Source organism: Cynocephalus volans, chromosome 12, assembly GCF_027409185.1.
Source record: "Cynocephalus volans isolate mCynVol1 chromosome 12, mCynVol1.pri, whole genome shotgun sequence".
Classification (NCBI taxonomy): Eukaryota; Metazoa; Chordata; class Mammalia; order Dermoptera; family Cynocephalidae; genus Cynocephalus; species Cynocephalus volans.
The window spans coordinates 79,482,614-79,503,889 of record NC_084471.1 but is presented as its reverse complement, the minus strand read 5'-3'; the positions used below and the strand labels follow the sequence as shown (position 1 = coordinate 79,503,889).

At 33.2% G+C, this 21,276-nt stretch overlaps 1 protein-coding gene across 1 annotated transcript in view; it reads right to left on the bottom strand.

The window, feature by feature from the left end:
* The window catches only part of CPNE8 (copine 8), a 207,026-nt gene that overhangs the window by 158,210 nt on the left and 27,540 nt on the right, over positions 1-21,276 (bottom strand). The gene's annotated exons all lie outside the window — the stretch shown is intronic.

Genomic DNA, 21,276 nt, shown 5'->3' with positions numbered 1-21,276 from the left:
CTCACCAGAGAGTCCATAGCCTTCTTCCTCTGACAGAAAGAGATATAGTTCTGTTGTATAACTCATTATCCAAGATATTTTTTCAGAAACCAATGATTTGAAGTTTACTTAAATATAAAAAGACAAGTAAAAAATCTGAAAGCTTCACATAGATCTTACCTTATTATAGATTGATGAAATGTAGCTATAGACATAGATGTACACATCTCTCTCTCTTTCTCACACACACACACACACACACACACACACACACACACACACACAGACAGAGAGATAAGTAAAGTGACTTCCTTCTAATATTCTGGGTTAAGACAGAATATTTCACATAAGGTACTGTCATTGGATTTTTAGGATCTCCTATTTTTAGGAATATACCTAAATTATTAACCACCAAAAAAAGGGTACCTTGATCGTGTCTCTGTAATTTTCACACATGAAATATAGAAAGGATTAAACTCCATCAGTTTTTAGAATTAGATTATAATATCTTGAAACTTCAGTTAAAAACATTTTTAAATTACACAATTAAAAATAACAACATTTTAACAAACTGCTTTTAACATGTCATTGCTTGATATTAATTCTGATTAGTGACATGTTTTACCAAGTGAAGAAAAAACACTACTCAATTTATCCAAGTGATCTTTATTGGAAAATGTGGGTTAATTTTGTCACATATAATTTAGATGTTCATCTATGTGAGACAAACCATTATTTTAAATAAAATAAGAAGATTATTTTAATATGCCCAATTATTTTAAATTAGGTTATTTTAATTTAGAAGGTTACCTAAATTTAATTAAAAATAAGCTTGAAAAATGTCATATATTCATACCAATCCTGAAGTCTTTGAATATTTAAAAACAGTTCTGCATACAGATGTTCAACATTAACATTCATTAAAAAGTAGGCAATAATGAATTTCATACACTTAAAAGAAACCTCTGATCAATTATCATAAAAATCCTCCAAAGCAATTATTCCTAGATTTTTTTAGAATTATTAAATGACATTACTGCCTTTTTAAAGATTTTGCAATACACTTTCTCCCCTTCCTGAAAGTATTGTATTAAATATAATTATCATTTTCAGCACTGATAATTTTTAACTCTCAGTTTATTTTTGTGAGTCATATTCATAAAAATTGATTTTTTGTTGAGAATTTTGCAAATAGAAACATTGCAAAGCTAAGTCTGAAAATTATTTTTGTTCAAAAGAGATCAGAACAGACTTCTGCCAATAGCAAATGAGGTTGTTTCAGATCAACTTTTCCTCTGAAAACAACCAGAGAAGTTGCACAAAAATATTAAAATAATATTTTTGGAAGCACCAAATAAAACTCTATAATTCCACTTTTCAATGTGTTTAACCCCTTTAAAAAAAAAAAGGAGAGATTTACAAAATAAGCCAACAAAAGTTTAAGTTGGGACCCCTTTTATGACTGAGAAGTAAGAAAGAATCAGAAAAGCAATCCTCAGAAGAAATGAAACTCAGCTTAGAATCATCTAAATCTTTAAGAGAATTAAGGCTAACTTTTTCTAGCCTGTCTCTCCAGAAGTAAAAGTAAACCCACTTTGAAGAAATACTAAATCATCCTAAACTTTAAATCACCTCTAGGTTTTACAATACAATATTTAGCAGTTATCTCAGATATAAGGACTTCTGTTTCAAGCTCTAATGGAATAGTGTGTAGCAGACCAACACTCCTGCTGATATAGAAAAAGTAGATAAAATACAAAAATTATTTTTTTTTTATATTATCAAAGAGATATAAAGGCTGCCTAAACTTGAGAGGCCCACTTCTGAAGAGAAGAGGAAGAAGTTCATCAGTATAAGCCAAACTGTGGTTTGGAACAAACAGTGATGAATAAAGAGAAAGTCCGTGTTAAAAAGAAGAGGGAAACACGGCCAGGAAATCTCAGAAACAACCATAGTTTTGAAGGCTAAAGACAGAGCAGAAGCAAGAGATTTGTGATGTTAGACAAGTTATCTGAACACAGATTTCTTTAAATTTCAGGAAAACAAAAGGATCAAAGTCTAATTACTTGCAAAGATACAATTTAAAAAAAAATAAGATTAGAGAGCCAAGTAATATCCCTAGAGGAAAGGAAAGCATACCAAAGATACACTCAGATGGCTGAAGTCAGCAAGATGGTAGAATATGAAGCCCGAGGACCTCCTTTTCCACACAGAGACACCAACTGAACAATAATACATGGACCAATCCCCTTTGTGAGGAATGAAGAAACCAGTTAAAAGGCTCCTGAACTCCAGAAAAATGCAAAACCAGACACACTGAAATGTAGAAAAATTCATGGCATGCACTCACCGTAATCCTTGCCCATACATAGCATGACACAATTGGAAGGAAACTCCCAGCCCACATCTTCTCTCTGAGGAGGAAAGGAGAATACTGGAGCATACATCCAATGTTGTCTATTTAGAAGGGCTGCCCAAGGGATTGACTTCTGTTTTGCCTGAATCTCAGTGCTAACCAAAAAGGGCTTCAAGTTGGGGGCCACTAAGAACAAAAGTAATTTGGACTAACACACATTCATTCACCATACACCCATCCTCCAGTTCAGCTTGAAACAAGTGACAGAAACCCCCCAAAACCCAACTTTTTCATGGAGAGGAAAAGAGTTAATGTGGATGTCCAGTATTCCAGCTTTTTTTTGGGGGGGGGGGGGCTACTCAAAGAAATGCTTTCAGTTTTACATGTCTTAGAGTACTGACAAAACCTAACACACAGTAAATGCCTGGGAGCCACTGAGGAAAAAAAGAGAGCTGAGTGGCTTGCTGCTGCTGTAAATGACCCATAATACAACAGACAGAGGCTGATACAACATGGTAGCCTCTTCCTTGAGTGGGAAAGAATAGAGTGAATCATGCATCCAATGTTGTCACTTTGGAGGGGAAGGAAAGAGTAGTGGTTTCAGTCTTGACAAACTAGAAGCACTGACAGGACCCAGCATACTCTAGAAGCCTTGGGCCCACTGACAACAAAAGGGGCTAGATGGATTGTGGCAGCTCCAAAGAAGCTTCAGTATTTGCCTTGCAAATAGACATCAGAGGAAGCAAGATATTATAAGTGCCTGAAGAAGAAACAAACAAAAAATATGGCAAATCCCTTTAATTTAAACACTCAAGTCAAGAGAAGATACATCCAGAGAAAGATTTTGAGAGGACCCAAGGGTCTCTAGCTGAACTGATAGGTAAACATCTCTCCCTGTATGAAGCCAGTTTGAAAAGACTGGGATTGGTGGATGTTTTTTCAAATGTGCAGATCTCAATACAAAGTAACAAGGCACATTAAGAAACAGGAAAACATGGCTCAATTAAATGAACAAATTAAATCTCCAGAAATCTACCCAAAAGAGGTAGAGAGATATGAATACCAAAAAAAAAAAAAATTGAAAATGCCCATCATAAAGACTGCCAATGAGCTAAAAACAAAAAAAGCAAACAAGATATGACACACGAAGAAATGAGAATATCAAAAAGAGATAAAATTTATAAATACATAAATATATTTTTAAAAATTGGAGCTGAAGAATACAATAGCTGAATTGAAAATTTTATAAAAGGGCTTCAACAACAGGCTAGATCAAGCAGAAGAAAGAAATGGTAAACCAGAACAAAGCGACTTTAAACCATTCAGTCAGATAAGCAAAAAGCAAAAAGAATGAAAAGAGTGAAGAAAGCCCAAGAGATCTATAAGCCATCATCAGAAGAATGAACAGATGCACTATAGGAGTCCCAGAGGAGCACAGACAGATGAGAGGGTTTAAAGCTCATATGAAAAAACGTAATTGCTAGAAAACTCCCAAATCTGAGGAAAGAAAGAAAAATCAAGATCAAGAAACTCAACAACTCCAACTAGGATAAGTCCAAAGAATTCAACATTAAGATACATTATAATTAAATATTCAAAAGTCAAAGACAAACATATAATATTAAAAGCAGCAAGAGAAAAGAGACTTGTCACATGCAAGAGAGTCCCCATAAGACTATAAGCAATATTTCAGCAGAAACCTCTCATGCCAGAAGTGAGTAGAATGATACATTCAAAACACTGATAGAAAAAAAAAAAGACTGTCAACCAAAAATACTATGCACAGCAAAACTAACCATCAAAAATGAGGAGATGTGGGGCCGAGCCCATGGCGCACTCGGGAGAGTGCGGCGCTGGGAGCGCGGTGACGCTCCCGCCGCGGGTTCGGATCCTACATGGGACTGGCCACTGCACTCACTGGCTGAGTGCCGGTCACGAAAAAGACAAAAAAAAAAAAAAAAAAAAAAATGAGGAGATGTGAAGACTTTCCCAGATAAACAAAAGCTGAAGAAATTCATCACTACTAGACTTCCCTTGAAAGAAATGCTAAAGGAATTCTTCAAGAGAAAACAAAAAAGATGCTAAATAGCAACCCAATATCATAAGAAACTATAAAATCGTTGGTTAAGGTAAATATATACACAGAAAACTTTAATTTTAATACTGGTGGGTAAATCAATTTTAATTCTAATACAAAAGTGAAAATATAAAATTATCAATAATTATAACTAAAAATAATGAATGCACAATAAAGTGAATAAAAATTGTGACATCAACAGCATAAAAAGTGGGAGTAGGTGCAATAAAAGTGTGGAGTTTTAGTATGTGAATGAAGTTGTTATCAGCTTAAAATAGACTAAGTTAATTTAAGTTATTCCCATTATAACTGCAAATCAAATAGCTATATAAGTTCCACAGAAGAAAGGAGGAAATAATAAAAGAATAGCAATACCAAAAATCAGGAAAGTAACATCAGCCAGATGGCAAAATATGTGGTTACCCCCTCACCTCCCCACAACAACAAAAATTTTGCACCCACCCATGAAAAAAAGTCTCTTTGTGGAAGTCTTGAGATTCAGGTAGGAGACTGTAAAACACCAGGGGAGTCCAGAGAGTGCAGACCTCCACCCTGGTGGTTGCCCCATTAATCATAGTCCTGGCTTCAGATCCAGAAACAACTCCATTCCCCAAAGGGTTTGACCACAGCCTGTTTGGCTTTGAGCCTGCTACCAAAATCATCCACCAAGAGGTCCAGGGGAAATTAAGAGCACTAGTGCCTTAGCAGACAGGTCAAAAGTCGAAGACAAAAAGAGAATCTTGAAAGCAGCAAGAAAGAACCTCATTACATATAAAAGATCTCTTGTAAGGCTATCAGGGAGCTTCTCAACAAAACCTTTGCAAGCCAGGAGGGAATGGGATGACACAGTCAAAATTAAAATATCCAACCAAGAATACTGTACCTAAAATAAAAAATATCCAACCAAGAATACTATACCTGGCAAAGCTGTCCCTCAGAAATGAAAAACAGACAAAGACATTCTAAGACAAACAAAAGCTGAGAGAGTTCATCAACACAAGGCCAACCATCCAAGAAATGCTAGAGGGAGTTCTTCAAGTTGAAATAAAAGGATGATAAGTAACAATATAAAAATGTATGAAAATATAAAACTCACTGGTAAAGGTAAATATTCAGTCATTCAAAATACTCTAATACTGTAAGGGTGGTATGTAAATTAATCTTAACTCTAGCGTTAGAGTTAAAAGACAAATGTATTAAAAACAATTATAGTTATAAAAATTGGTTAACAGGTACACGATGTAAATAGATGTAAAGTATGACATCAATAAAGTAAAATGTGGGAGAGGGGAGAAGTGTTAGAGTAGAATCTCTGTATACAATTGAAGTTAAGGTACTATCAGCTAAAATTAGAATATTATAACTATCATATTTTTATGTAAGCCTCATGGTAACCACAAAGAAAAAACATCCTGTAGATAACAAAAAAATAAAGAGAAAGGAGTCAAAGCACACCACTATAAAAATACAACAAATCACAAAGAAAAAGTAAGATTAAAAGAAACAAGAGAACTACCAAACAGAATTAACAAAATGCCAGTAGTAAGTCCTTACCTATCAATAATTACTTAAAATGTAAGTATATTAAATTATCTAATCAGATGACATACAGTAGCTGAATGGAAAAAATCAAAATCCAACAATATGCTGTCCACAAGAGACTCACTTCACCTTTAGGACACAGAGACACTGAAAAGGAAGGGATAGAAAAGATATTCCAGGTAAATGGTAACCAAAAGAGAGCAGAGTTGACTGTACTTATATCAGACAAAATAGAAGTCAAAAACTTTACTTTAAGAAAAAGAGACAAAGAAGGTAATTACATAATATTAAAGAAGTCAATTCATCATGAGGATATAGCAATCTTAAAAATATATACACCCAACATTAGAAAACTTAAAAACATAAATCTATAAATATTAAGAAATCTATTTATCTGGTGAGATAAACTGCAATAATAGTTGGGGGATTTCAACACACTGATGATGGGTGTACATATATTTTAAATTGTTATATCTTCTCAATGAATTGATCCCTTAATCATTTGTAAATTGCTGATTTCTTTGTGGCATTGTCCATATGAACTTTCTGTAAAGCATCAGTGATTTCACCATTCTGCCACCCAAGCTTCATCATATATTTGAGGTTTGTTCTTGTTTCATTTCTAGACTCATATTAGAAAGCTAGCATTATCTTGATACTAAAGCCAGACAAAGACACTAAGAATAGAAAACTACAAGCCAATATCCCAGATGAATATACATGCAAAAATCCTCAACAAAATACCAGCAAACAGCACATTAAAAGGATCACACTTTACTATAGCCCTCATTAGTTAGACACCTGGTATCACCAATTGGTGACATGAGTAGCCCAGAGAACACTGAATCTTAGATTTTCTTAATTTTCCTAGAATATTCTGAATTGGATAAACAAATTTGAGAGCACTACTTACAAATATTGCATTGTAAGTACTACTTACAAATATTGCATTTAAAAACTTAGAGCAAGACCACTACTATTCAATTATTGACAATAAAATAAAATAAAATAAAATTTCATGCTATGATTTTTCAATATACCATCATAAAATTTATGTTGTAATTGATTTTTATTAAAAAGTTTAAATGCATTACATACAAGAAAAATTTGACTACTTAATGTTTCTAACTTTCCTACATTATGAATGCTATTTTATCTCAATATACAGCCAATGTATGTTTTGGTAGAATATAAATATCCCTTATTTAAAAATAAATTATGATAATAGAGGGTAGATTATATTAATCTTGTTGTTTCTTCCTTACTTTTCAAAATAAGAGCCTGGAAAACCTGCATAGGTAAACTTCAATACCTTTCTTCAGATTTTATTGATTCATGTAGCAAAAATTGTCAAACACTGATTTAACACACATAAATATCCAGGGAACATGCCAATATTATCCATTTTAATGTAGCATTTACAAAAGAGAAAAGTACACCTAATTATAATCATGGGTAAAACTCAAATAATTCATATTTTTGACAAAATCAAGTGGAAAGATATCACACATTCAGGGATTGAACAGCATATCCTCAAAATATCCATATTATCCAAAATGATCTTCAGATTTAATGCAATCCCTATAAAAATCTCAATGGTATGCTTACAGAAATAGAATAAACAATTCCAAAAATTCATATGGAACTACAAAAGACTCTGAATAGCCAAAAGTTATCTTGAGAAAGAAGTACAAAGCTCAAGGAATCACAGTCCCTAATTTCAAAATACACTAAAAATCTACAGTCATTAAAACAGTATAGTATTGGCATAAAAACAGCCACATAGATCACTGGACATATAGAAGGGTCAGAAATAAATTCACACATGATTAATGGATATTCACCAAGGGTGCAAAGAATATACAAGAGGGAAAGGACAGTTTCTTCAACATATGGTGTTGGGAAAACTAGATATTCACATGCAAAACAATGAAACTAGACACTTATTTTACACCATACACTATAAAAGACAACTCAGAATGAATTAAAGATTTAAATGTAAGATGTGGAATTGTAAAACTCTTAGAAGAAAACATAGGCAAAAAACTTCATGAGATCAGGCTAGGCCATTCATATTTATTGAATATGACATCAAAAACACAAACAACAAAATCAAAATTATACAAGTGGTACTAACTCAAACTAAAATACCTTCTCACAGCAAAGGAAACCATTAACAAAGTGAAAAGGCAACATACAGAGTGGGAGGAAATATCTGTACACCACTGATAAGGAATTAATACTCAAAATATACAAAAAACTCCTCTAAATCAATAACAAAAATAAAATAATTTAAAAATAGGCAAAAGAATTGATTAGACATTTCTCCAAAGAAAACATACAAATGGGCAACAGGTATATAAAAAGATACTCAACATCAGTACTCATCAGAGAAATGCAAATCCAAGCTACAATGAGATATTACCTCACACCTTACAGGATGGCTGTGATAAAAAAAAAAAACCCAAAAGATAAGAACTGTTGGTGAGGATGTGGAGAAATTGGAACCTTTGTGCACTCTTCGTGGGATTCTTAAAATGGTGCAGCTACTATAAAAAACAGTATGAAATTTCCCCCCAAAATTGAAAATAGAATTACCATACAATTCAGCTATCCCACTTTCGGGTATATATCCAAAAGAATTAAAATCAGAATCTTGAAGATGTAGCTACACTCCTATTCATTGCAGCATTATTCATGATAGCCAAGATATGGAAGCAACCTAAATGTCCATCAATGGGTGAATGGATAAAGAAAATGTTATGTATATGAGGAGACTTGAAAACACTCATTAAAAAATTGAATTTAAAATATAAAAATAAAATATATAAGCTTTATTTTTCAACATAATTACAAGTTCAAAACAATTTTGTAGGTAATGATACCCGCCATTTAGTCCATCCCTAAAGAACTGAGGGTCCTAAGTTTAACCATTTAACCAGTTTTTTTTTTTCTTTACATAATCACCTGAAGGAAAATGGGTACCCTTTAAAGATTTTTTAAAATTAGGAAACAAAAGGAAGTCAGAAGTAGCCAAATCGGGACTATAACATGAGTGCCTAATGATTTCCCATCAAAACTCTCACAAAATTGTCCTTGTTTTATTAGAGGAAAGAGCAGGAATATTATCATGGTGGCGAAGGACTCTTTGTTAAAGCTTTCTCGGGCATTTTCTCTGCTAACACTTTGACTAACTTTCCCTAAACACTCTCATTAATAAGCAGATGTTATCGTTCTTTGGCATTCCAGAAAGTCAACAAGTAAAATGCTTTGAGCATCCCAAACAAACTGTTGCCGTGATCTTTTCTCGATTGGACCACTTCCACCATGGCTTTGATTGTGCTTTATCTTCAGAATCCTACTGGGAAAGCCACGTTTCATGTCTTGTTACAATTCTTCAAAGAAATGCTTCAGGATCTTGATCCCACTTGCCTAAAATTGCCATTGAAAGCTCTGCTCTTCTCTGCAACTGATCTGGGCATAATGGTTTTGGCAACCATCAAGCAGAAAGGTTGCTCAACTGTAATTTTTCAGTCAGAATTGTGTAAGATGAATTAATTGAGATGTCTATGGTGTTAGATATTGTTTCTGCCATTTATTTCAATTAGGGCAGAAACAAGATAAATTTTTTCTTCATAAATTCATGCAGATAGTCTGCCACTGTGGCTTTCACCTTCAACATCATCTCTTCCCTTCTTAAAATGAGTCATCCTTGGGCTGGCCCCGTGGCTCACTCGGGAGAGTGCAGCACTGGTAGCCCCAAGGCCACAGGTTCGGGCCCTATATTGGGATGGCCGGTGCGCTCACTCGCTGAGCGTGGTGCAGACCACACCGTGCAGAGGGTTGCGATCCCCTTACCAGTCAAAACAAAACAAACAAAAAAAAAAAACCGAGTCATCCTTGTAAATTGCTGATTTCTCTGTTATTATCCCCATAAATTTTTTATAAAGCATCAATGATTTCATCATTCTTCCAGCCAAGATTCACCAAATTTTTGATGTTTGTTCTTGCTTCAATTTTAGCAGATTTCGTGTTGCTCTGATAGGAGGTCTATTCAAATTGATGTCTTATTCTTCCTAGTGCCTCAGATTAGATCCTACTCAGACATGTTATAACAAGTTAGTACAAGTTTATTTTGGTGCAAAATGTTTTGCAATCCATATGTAGTTTTTTCATAATATGCATTTTTCACAAACTTTTTGAAGTTCCCTCATATATATAAGCATGTATGTGTGTGGACTGCTGCTGTTCAATGGATATGAAGTTTCAGTTATGAAAGATAAATAAGTTCTAGAGATTTGCTATACCACATTATACCTGTAGTTAATAATACTGTACACTTACAATTTTTAAAAATGCAGATCTCATGATAAATGTTCTTACCACACTAAAAAGTGAAGAAAACCAAAGCAAAGAACAAAACAAATATTTAAAATAATCCCTTAAAATTTTTAAATACAAAAAAGATTTGAAGTAACATATTAAAAGAGCACAAGACATACCTAGAATATCAATCCAAAATGACTAATACCAAGCAATATTTTAGTGAAAGTACTTGATATTCTTGAAATAAGAAAAATAATTCTCTGGCCATCCACAAAGAGTACATAACTTTAATAAAAATAAAATTAGGTTTTCATCAAACTTTTTAACAGAAAAGCTTTATGATAGGAAAAATGAAATAATAACATTTAATACACTCAATGAAAAAATGTGATAAAAGATGTTATATTCTTCAAATATAAAGGACACAAATTTTTATTAACATGCCAGAACCAGGTAAATATTGTCCCTATGAGCTTTTCCAAGGAATCTACTAGAGACTGATCTCAGCATAACCAAAATTACTAGAGAAATATTCACATATAAAGTAGTGGTGCACATTAGTTACAGATCTAAGACTAAACTAGGACTGAAAGAGAAAAGACAAAATACGTAATGGCAATATAAACTGATAATGTTTATATCGTATAACATTATTTCAACTAATAAGTGAAAATCCCTAAAGATATAGGCACTAAGTATCAATGGGTGAAAATGAATGAAAACAAGACATCATTTGCCTCCTGATGGAAGTTCACACCACCACCAATAGATATGCTAAAGGAATTGAGTCTGTGTCTCTTCAACCTTCTGATTCGATCAGACAAATTGTGGAAATATACAAAGAACAAAAAAGCATGATGAAATACACCATAAGCACATAGTCAACAAGATCCTAACTACAGGTCATAATGTCCAGACTCTTTGAGAGACAAATGTTAAGAAAAATAAAGGGAAGAAGGGAAGGTGTACATTAAAACAGACATAAATTTCATACCATTTTTAAAAATATGCAAGAGTAAACTATAATGTCAAGAGATGCGCTCTTGAATGGTACAACAACAAAACACACACATACACATATAGAAGTCATAACTCTCAGAAAAACAGAGAGGGCTCTAATGGGGAGTGGGGATCGTGGAAGGAAATTCTGGAGTTGGTGGCAAAGTTCTATTTCTTCACCTTGATAATAGTTACCAGAGTGTTTGCCTTATAACATAATAAACATAATTCACTGTTATTAGAATTGTGTATTGTTTTCTGTATCTTTACAATAAAAAAGCGAAAAATAAATGCAAAATAAAGGCTTTCCCCTTCAAAAACAATTAAAACAATTTACTAGCAAACATAATTGCAAAGCTGCACCAACAGAAACTTTAAAGGATTTATTTATATAAAATAAAACTTATCCTTAAAGGAAACATAAAATGCACAAAGAAATGAATAGCACCTGATAGAGTAAATATATGCAAAATAAAAATGAACATAGATGGCATAAAATAATAATAAAATGTCTTGTGTGTTTACACTAACATGCAAAAATAACTTTCACAATAACAGTGACACCAAGTTGAGAATGGAGGTAAGGAGTTCAAATGTTTTAAAGACTAAGTACTTTCTTCGAAGTTGCAGAAAATCTAATTTATATTAGATTCTAAAATATCAGGACTAGTTATTAAACCTTTAAGGTAACTACTAAAAAAATAGTGAAAGAAAGAAAAACTAACAGGCTAATACAGGAGAAAATATAATGCTATATAAAGAATATTTAGTCAAATCCAAAGGAAAGAAAGGGGAGATAAAGAATTTAAAACATGTGGACAAAATAAAAAGAAATAGTAAAGTAGTAGATTTAAACCCAAACATATTGGTAATTACGTTAATTAAAAATTATCCAAACACTCAAAAGACAAAGATTATCAGAGTGCATTTTTTAAGCCCATCTGTAGGCTGCTTGCAAAAGACACACTTTAAATACAAAAACACAGAAAAGTTGACAGTAAATAGATGAGAAAAGATAAACCACGTTAACATTAAACAGAAAAAAATCTAGTTTGACTACTTAAATAACATGAAAACTAGAATTTAAGGCAAGAAATATTTCCAGAAAAAGAATAAGAGAATTGAATATTTTGTCTCAAAAAATAAGGAACTGCTGAAAAAAATTTAGAGGACACAGAGAAGCAAGCTTGACGGTGATTTCCTTGGGAAAATTTAGGACAATTTAAGTATCAAAATAAATGAGAGTAACGTACAAAAATCCACTAAATAAAAGAGGAAATCATGAGTTGACACATATAAATAAATGATTAAATTAAAAGTTTAATGAGGAAGGAGACCAAGTACGTCTTCATACGCTTATAAACGACCTTCCCAACATAACTTCTGAAGTCTCTTCCCAAAACAAATATTAAAAAGGAAAAGGTAACTTTTTTGGTGATGAAGGCTGGCAGACACCACTTTAATCAAGTGATAAAAATTAACCTAACCAGAAATGTGACAAATCCAAACATTTTGCCACCAGATAGTATATAATAAGAAGAGTGCAGCATCACTTCTGTGATATTCCACCCAAAGCTGCATCATGAGAAAAAAAAGATCACACAAATTTAAAATGAGGGAAATTCTTCAAAGTAGCTGGAATCCCATCTTCAAAGTGCAAAGGTAATCAAAATTAAGAAAAAACTGAAAAACTATTCAAGATTAAAGGAGACACCCCCCCCCAAAAATGACAACTAAATGCAATAGGTTATTCTGAGCTGTATTCATTTGCTGTAAAAGATATTATTGGAACAATTGGTATAACTTGAATGGAGTCTGAGGATTAGATGGTAGAAAGATGTCAGTGTTAATTCCCCATTCTGGTTATTACACTATGCCTATGAAAGAGCACATCCTTTTTGCAATAAAGCATGCAGGCAGGATCATGTCAGCAATTTATTCTCAAATAGTTCAAAGAAAAAAAATTCCTTTGTATTATATTTGTAACTTTTATATAAGTTTGACATAGTTTCAAAGTTAAAAAAAAAAACCTTTGAACCTAGAAGGTAATAAAAGTACAACATATCCAACTTGCTGGATATAATTAAAGCTTCTTTGAAAAGAAATTTATAGCTTAAAATGCATATATTAGAAAAGAAAAATGACTAAAAATAAATGTTATCTTTCTTAAGAGCTTAGAAACAGAAGATCAAATTAAACCTCCAAAAATGAAGAAAACAAATAAAGATAATTAATTACCAATGAAATTTTTTAAAAACTTAAATAGAAATAACCAACAAAGTCTTTGAAAAGACTAACAAAACTGATAAGCCTCTACCAAGATGGATCCAGTGAAAAAGGGAGAGAAACACAAATTATCAATATCAGGAAGTTAAAAACAGGCATCATTATAAATCTTTCAGAAATTAAACATATCAGAAGGGTACATTATAAGCAACTTTAAGCCATTAATTTTGAATATTTGGGTAAAATGGACAAGTTTCTGGAAAAACATAGTACACAAAAGATAGCACTGAGAAGAGAAAATTGAAATTCTAAGTCGATGTATGCAATAAAGATATGTAAGATCTCTACCTAGAAAACTACAAAACATTATCAAGAAAAACTGAAAAAAAAATAAATAAATAGAGGAATATCCATATTCCTGTATTGCAAGGCACATTATCCTACCGATTTTAATTCTCTCAAATTGATCTATAGTTTCAACATAATCTTAAATCTCACAGTATGAGTGTGTGCACATGTACACAGTGTGTGTGCATGTGTGTGTGTACAAATTAACAGATTTTAAAATTTCTGTGGAGCTGTAAAAAGTTAAGAATATCTTAGAACAAGGTTTAGAAAATTATGGCCCATGAGCCAAATCTGGGCTGTTGTTGGGTTTTGAAACTTGTTTCATTGGAGCATAGCCATAGCCATCAATTTATATATTGTCTGTCTTCGGCTGCTTTCGTGCCACAAAGACTAGAGAGACCATCAGGCCCACTTTGTTTAAAATCTTAACCCAGACTTCTGTGTACATTTGGCCCTTCAAAAAAAAAAAAAAAAAAAAAAAAAGTCTGCTGACTCCTGGCATAGAAAATCTTGAAGAAGAAGAAAAAATGTCAAAGCACACACAGCCGGCACTCGTTATTACAACAGTGAGGTATAACACAGTAGAATCCTCAACTAGGTTCTCACAGGCACAGTTATTTCATTTATGACATGGGTGACACGATTGTGCAGTGGGGAAACAAGATCGCTCCAATAAATGTCCCCAGTCAATTAGATACGGTATGACATCAAAGTAAATTTTACTTTAAACCATAACAAAATTAATCCCAGAGGAACTGTAGATCTGAATATGTAGATCTAAATATTTTTACCTATCTAAGGTAAAAATCAATATAGCTTCTAGAAGATAACACTGGGGAACATCATCACGGCCTTCAGATAAGACAAATTTTTTAAACAGAACAATAACACAGATCATAAAGAATCTGTCATGATCATAAAGAATCAGATTGCTACATTGAATTAAATAAAACTAAGAACTTCTGCTCATCCAAATATAATATTCAGAGTAAAAAGCCACATGAAATAAAGGGAGAATATATTAATAAGACATGTAAGCAACAAAGAATTCCTGTTCTGAAGATATAAATAAGTCCTAAAAATTAATAAGAAAATAGGCAAAACATCTGAACATGTACTTCATAAAAGAGCATAGATAGCCAAATGGCCATTACACCTACCAAAGGGTGCTCAGCCACATTAATCACAGTAAGTTAAAATCCAAAGAAGGTATTTTTACACACTAACCAGAATGGAAAGATTTTAAAAACCAACAATACAGTGCATTGGCAAAGATGTACTGCAACGAGAATGGCAAATGGAAAATTCTGGAAAACCATCTGACAGAATCTACTGAAGATAAAAATATGCATACCCTGTGGCTCAGAAATTTCATTCCTACATTTATAGGCAATAGGAATATGTAAATATAAGACCCCAAAAATACGTACATGAATGTTCTAAACAGTTAATCATAATATTCAACAACTGGGAGCAACCTAAAATTCTATGTAGAGTAGAATGGATAAATAAATCAAGGTATATTCGTAAAATAGAAAACCACACGGCAATGAATATGAACAAATTACTGCCACAGGCATGAATAGATCTCACTGAAAGGCACTTGACACAAATAAATATATACTATATGATTCTATATATATATAAGGTTTAAAATATAAGCAAAGCTATTCTATAGTTTTAGAAGTGAGGGTGGTAGTGTTTTTGAGAGGAGGAAGGAGCATCGTCAGGATTCCTGGGTTGCTAGTAATGTTCTATTTCTTGATCAGGGCAGTGGTTACATGGGTGTGTTAATTTCTAATTCATTGTGCTGTATGATTTGTGCCCTTCATTTGGGTGTGTTTTATTTTAATTAAAAGGTATACTAAAAACAGAACAGGAAAAAAGTGATTTAAGAGATGAAAAGTATTCTGGGTTTGCTTTTCAGCTAACATCCAGCAAAGTTCTGTCAAAAGTGTGATTCTTATTCAATTAGTCACAGGAGGATGTTCATAGAGCTAATAGACTTCAACTGAGCCTTATAAACTATAGGCAACTTATATGAAACCACAGATTCTAATTATCTATAGCCAGGGATATTTGTAACACCATTTTATGTTCTTTTCTAAACAGATATATTTCAATGCCAATCTGCAGATCTCATTTCAAAACTGGTATGGCTGACATTGGGAATCAAAATGGATCTATATTGTATCTGCCTTAGTGGCACACAATATATTTCTGCGAAAATCGTAATGCTTTAACAGTGACCACACCTTCCATAGACTATATATGTTCCTTTAACCACATGTCACACAACTGTTTTTGTGAGAACATTGAATGTCTTCTGTTACAATCCCTTCAATCAATCACAGTGAAGAAGTCGTGATACATGTTGTGAGAATCCTTCATACGTCTACCAGAGGAATACAATCTCTGCAGATTGAATGCTCAGCAGTATACCACAGCTAAAATCTTTTTCAAAGACACAAAAGAAAACTAAACAAAATAAAAATATTCAGTTCCTCTGCAACATAAATCCAATAGTGAAGATGGTGTCCATAGCCATGCAGTACTCTTAACAGATTATCAACGGTGACTGCCTAAAGATGGTGGGGAGCTTCCTCTCTCCAATATCAACATTTCTAGATGTTTCACCATAATATTTCTCTAAAACAAAAATGAGAGAATGAAATGAGTGTCCCTAAGCTGTAAGAGATAAATAACATGTTTTCAATGGATGCTGTAATTCAAATTCCAAAGTCTGTCGTTGAAATTATAATAAGGAGCAGCATAATAAGCATTAGGCTCTCCACTTAGCATGCCACATAAATGTTCTCATATAAAAAATGTGACCTTTGTACCAAATGATCTATAAAGACTCTTTCAACTCATAAATTCTGAAACCATGATAGTTAAGTGTGTGCCTGATAGTTAAGTGTTAGCCTTTCAACAAATATTAAGCCCTATCCTAAATGCTGAAGTGTGAGAAGTTTGACTTTTAGGAGCACAGTTAAGAAGTGAAACTAATACATATAAGTGAGTAAGTTCATAAAAAAGTCCTGTTTGTTGAATAAGATAAAGTAGAAGGTGACATGGGCCATAAGAAAGATATAGAACAAAACTTATGGGATTTCAAAGGTACACGGTAGAAATTCTAGTTGTGAGGATAGGAAAGACTTGTAGGTAAAGTAACATTTAAGCTGAGCTATAAAGAATTTTCCCAGCCTTTCTGAATAGGTGTGTACTTACGTTATAAATATATTATTCAGTATGGAGATGAAGGAACGTTAAAATAGCTCAATGTCAGTAGAATGGAGCAGAGCACAGACAATGTCAAACTGTAGTCATCAGCATTTGAAAGTCAATTTGTTTGCAGTATGTGATGCTCAAATCAGGATAATTAGTGTATTCAGCATTACACGATGTATTCATATTCAATGCTGAACCCCATAGATATGTACAATTATGTTTCAATAAAATAAATAAATACTAAAATGAAAGTGGGTTTGTTTGCCTCTGAACTACAATCTGCAGGGTTTATAAACAATTTCAGTTTGCTTTCTTTCACCATATACTAACTTAGGGAATCTGGAACCAACTCTGTAATTCTAAATGTTTAAAATAATTCTCAAAATGAATTACCTATGGCTAAATAAAATCTAAAAAAAAGAAGTTAATTGCAACATTTTCTGAACCTCTCAAAGTAAAATGTGCATCCTTAGGGATTTTACTTTGCTCTTTCCCCTTGCCACTAAGAGGTTTTTATACTTTCATAATTCATGGCACTTAAGTATCATTTCTAGCTGTGAAATTATTATGCATTGAAAAATCATTTTAGTTTTATTTTTTTAAAAATCCATTATCTCAAGAGCTTTTCATAATTCAAAATCATTAGATAAATTTACTGAAGATATGAAGATAATTTTAATAGTGTCAGATATAATTTTTTAATTACAGGTTTCAACTACAGACTAACTTTAAATAATTTTTCTATTTCTTTATTTGGAGCATTTGCTTCAAAGTCTTTTAAAGCTCTTTTTTCACTTATTCCCCCTTACTACCTACAAGTAACTCATCTCAGTGCATAAAATCATATAGTCAGTTACTTCTCCAAAATAAACCTGAATTCAAATACAAACATAACAACTATATTATCAGGATAATGTTGATGCCTGCATCAGTAAATTAATTGTACAGATACACCAAAATGGCTGAGAAAACTCTCCAATTGTACTTAAATGCCCTTTGAGGTAGAAACACTATTTTCAAATTTTATCCACCACTACAGCTACATACTAGATACCCAATAAATATTGGTCGAATTGATAATGGATGAATATATTTAAAATTATTAATAAAATATCTATATTTTCACTGTCTGATTTCAAATATCAGACAGTAATTATCAGTGGTTTGCTAATTTTCATCCTTATAAAATAATATTCAGTACTTAAAAGATGTTTGAAAGAATTGATAAAATACTAGAAAACTCTTTTTGAACTCCATAGCATCATAAAATCACAAATGTGCAAGGAAATTAGAGGTAATTGAATTTAACTTCTTTTCTGATGCATCAGTGTTTGAATATTCCAGCAACATCCACTATAGTTCCAGGATACAGTTCCAGGAGACCCATTCTACTATGAGATGCTCTAAGTGTTACAAAAGTCTTCCTCACAGTGGAATAAATGCTACCTTTTTGTCTCTTCAACCTTTGTACTAAACGTTTTGTTTCCTCCTGAACAATATCCAGTAAGTATACCCCCATTTCTAAATAAAAATATTTTAAGAGTTTGAAGACAAAAATTGTGACTATTCAGTCTTTACATTTTTCAGATTAAATATTCTTTAATTTGTATAACATAGCTTCTATCCCTTTCTTCAAGATGGTAGCCCTTCTCAAAATACATACTTGGCTTTTCAATGGCCTAAAATGTAGAATTGAAAAGTAACACTCCAAATTTGCTATCACCAGAGCAAAATATGATAATATTAGGTTAAATCACATGAAATTGCTAACACTCAACAATTTCTGACCTACAAAAATGACAATTTCATATGGTTCAGTGTAATAGCATTATCTGCCTAATGTAGGCAGTGCACATCCATCAGTGCATCCTCAGATTGCATTAACTTTTTAGCAGCTGTGTAACACCACAGCTTCATATTAGATCTGAGGCCAAGTAAATCCCATAGGTCATTTTCCCATCAACTGCTGGGCTCATGCAAAGAAATTTACAGAATTATGTGATACAGGAATTTACATACCTGCCACTTGCCAGGTTTCTTATCCTTAAAAAAAGTCATTTAATCTCCTAACATCTCAATGCGTCCTTAATTGAATAGCACTTCCTATGTGTCCAGATACTGTTATCCGTAGTTCACATTTAATCCTCACAACAATCATATGGAGCAAGAATCTTTATCATCATTCATTTTGTTACAGATGAGGAAACAGATACACTGCAAGATCCAGTGCATACCCTTAACCACTACAGTATACCATCTCTCAAAATAAACTGTCTTTCTCGAAATTTTTGAGGAGGTTAGTAACACGTATTGTGTATTTCATTCTTTGATCCCTTTATGTTATCCAGTGAGTTTTAGTTAATAAATGTTCCAAAATGCTTGTCTCTTGAGTCTGAAACTTCCTTTCTATTTTTCTAGACCATTCTCTTCTTTTTTAACACGTTTAATTCTCTTTTTTTTTTTTTTTTTTTTGTCTATTTGTGACCGGTAAGGGGATAGCAACCCTTGGCGTGGTGTCGCCCGCACCGCGCTCAGCCAGTGAGCGCACCAGCTATTCCTATATAGGATCCGAACCAGCGGTGGAAGCGCCACTGAGCTCCCAAGCGCTGCACTCTCCCGAGTGTGCCACGGGGCCGGCCCTAGCACGTTTAATTCTTATCAAACTCTGTCTGCTCAAATCGCCTCTTAACTGGTATCTTCCCGTCTTTATCCATCAGCTCCTGACCACTCTGGGTCACATTTCTCATAGCCTTCTCCTTCTTGCTTTGTTTTCATACCCCTTTTAAGTATCATGCTCTCTTACCAACACTTTCTATTCCTTCAAAGAGAAAAAATAAATGATAAAATTATTCTGTTTTCTTTTAATATTATGCCATTTTCCCTAAATAATAGTTCTTTTCTTTCTATTTGTCTTTCTTTCAGAGTCAAGCTTAAGAAAATAATAACAAAGCCCCAAAGATCAATTTGTAAAATTTCTTTCCATTTATAAAACCAGAATGTGAAGGTTGGGGTCAGATACGAATTCTGCACAGCAGGGTGGTTTAATAGCAAGGGCTGTGGAGCCACATGGCCTGGGTGGAAATCTCCACTGTGTCATTTGCAACTGGGTAATAACTTTGGTCAAGTCACTTAGCTTTTCTGTATTTCAGTTTCCTCATGTGTAAAATAAGGGCTATAATTGTCCCTACCTCTTAAGTTTGTTGTGAAAACTAAATTAGTCAATATATTTAAGGGGTTTGGAACAGTAGCTAGCCATTATTATTATGAAGACTTTATTAATTAAGAAATTTATATTTCACAGCTTAGGCAATAGGAAAGCATGAGAAGTTCTTTAGGGAAGGAAGATTTTTAGCTGAGCCTGTCCTTAAACTAAATAACCAATGCCACCTCATCAGTACCCAATAAAAATGAACTCCCAGAACCCTGGTACAGTTCTGAAATATTTTATGTTGTCCTTCCTTAAACTTCCCTTATCCTCTGAAGTTTAAAATCACCTCATCATTAGAGATTTGCATTGGCCCAGATGCCCAGTCCTGTAACTTAGGTATAGTTATCTCGGTTGCTTTATTGGTCCCTGAAGTAATGTCATTTTCTGGACAGACCTAGTAAATACTCAGCCCCCTCCAACCTTGCACCTATGGTCAGTCAGCAGCTCCACTGGATTGTCCCAGGCCTTTGAGAATGGGAACGCGAGAGTGAATGACAAGAGACATCATGTGTTTTAGGAAGATAATCAAAGGAATAATTAGATGAACAAGAGAGAGGGCACATACACAGGAGAATGTCACAACAGGGAAGACAAAAGAACATGAATCTGAATAAAGGAGGTGGCTTATCTGAGATTTGATTTTTTTTTTTTTTAATGAAAGAATACATAATATGGAATAACTGATTAAATAATGAAGATGTGGGACAGAAAGTTAGGATGACTTTTCTATCAACATTACAGTTTTATATTTTGGCTGGTGATGTTACCAGCTATATTTGAAGCAAAGAAGAAGCAGGCAAAGGGTAGGGATGATGATTTGACATATGGATATGTAGAGTTTGAGGTAAACATCGAACTATATAGAAATGTGCAGAAGCAATCTGATATCAGAACTGGTGCTCAGTATCTTGCTGACCACCAACCCATGATCAGTAGGGAAAGTTTCTGAATTATTTTTTTCCCCAGTTTTGAGACTAAATTGCA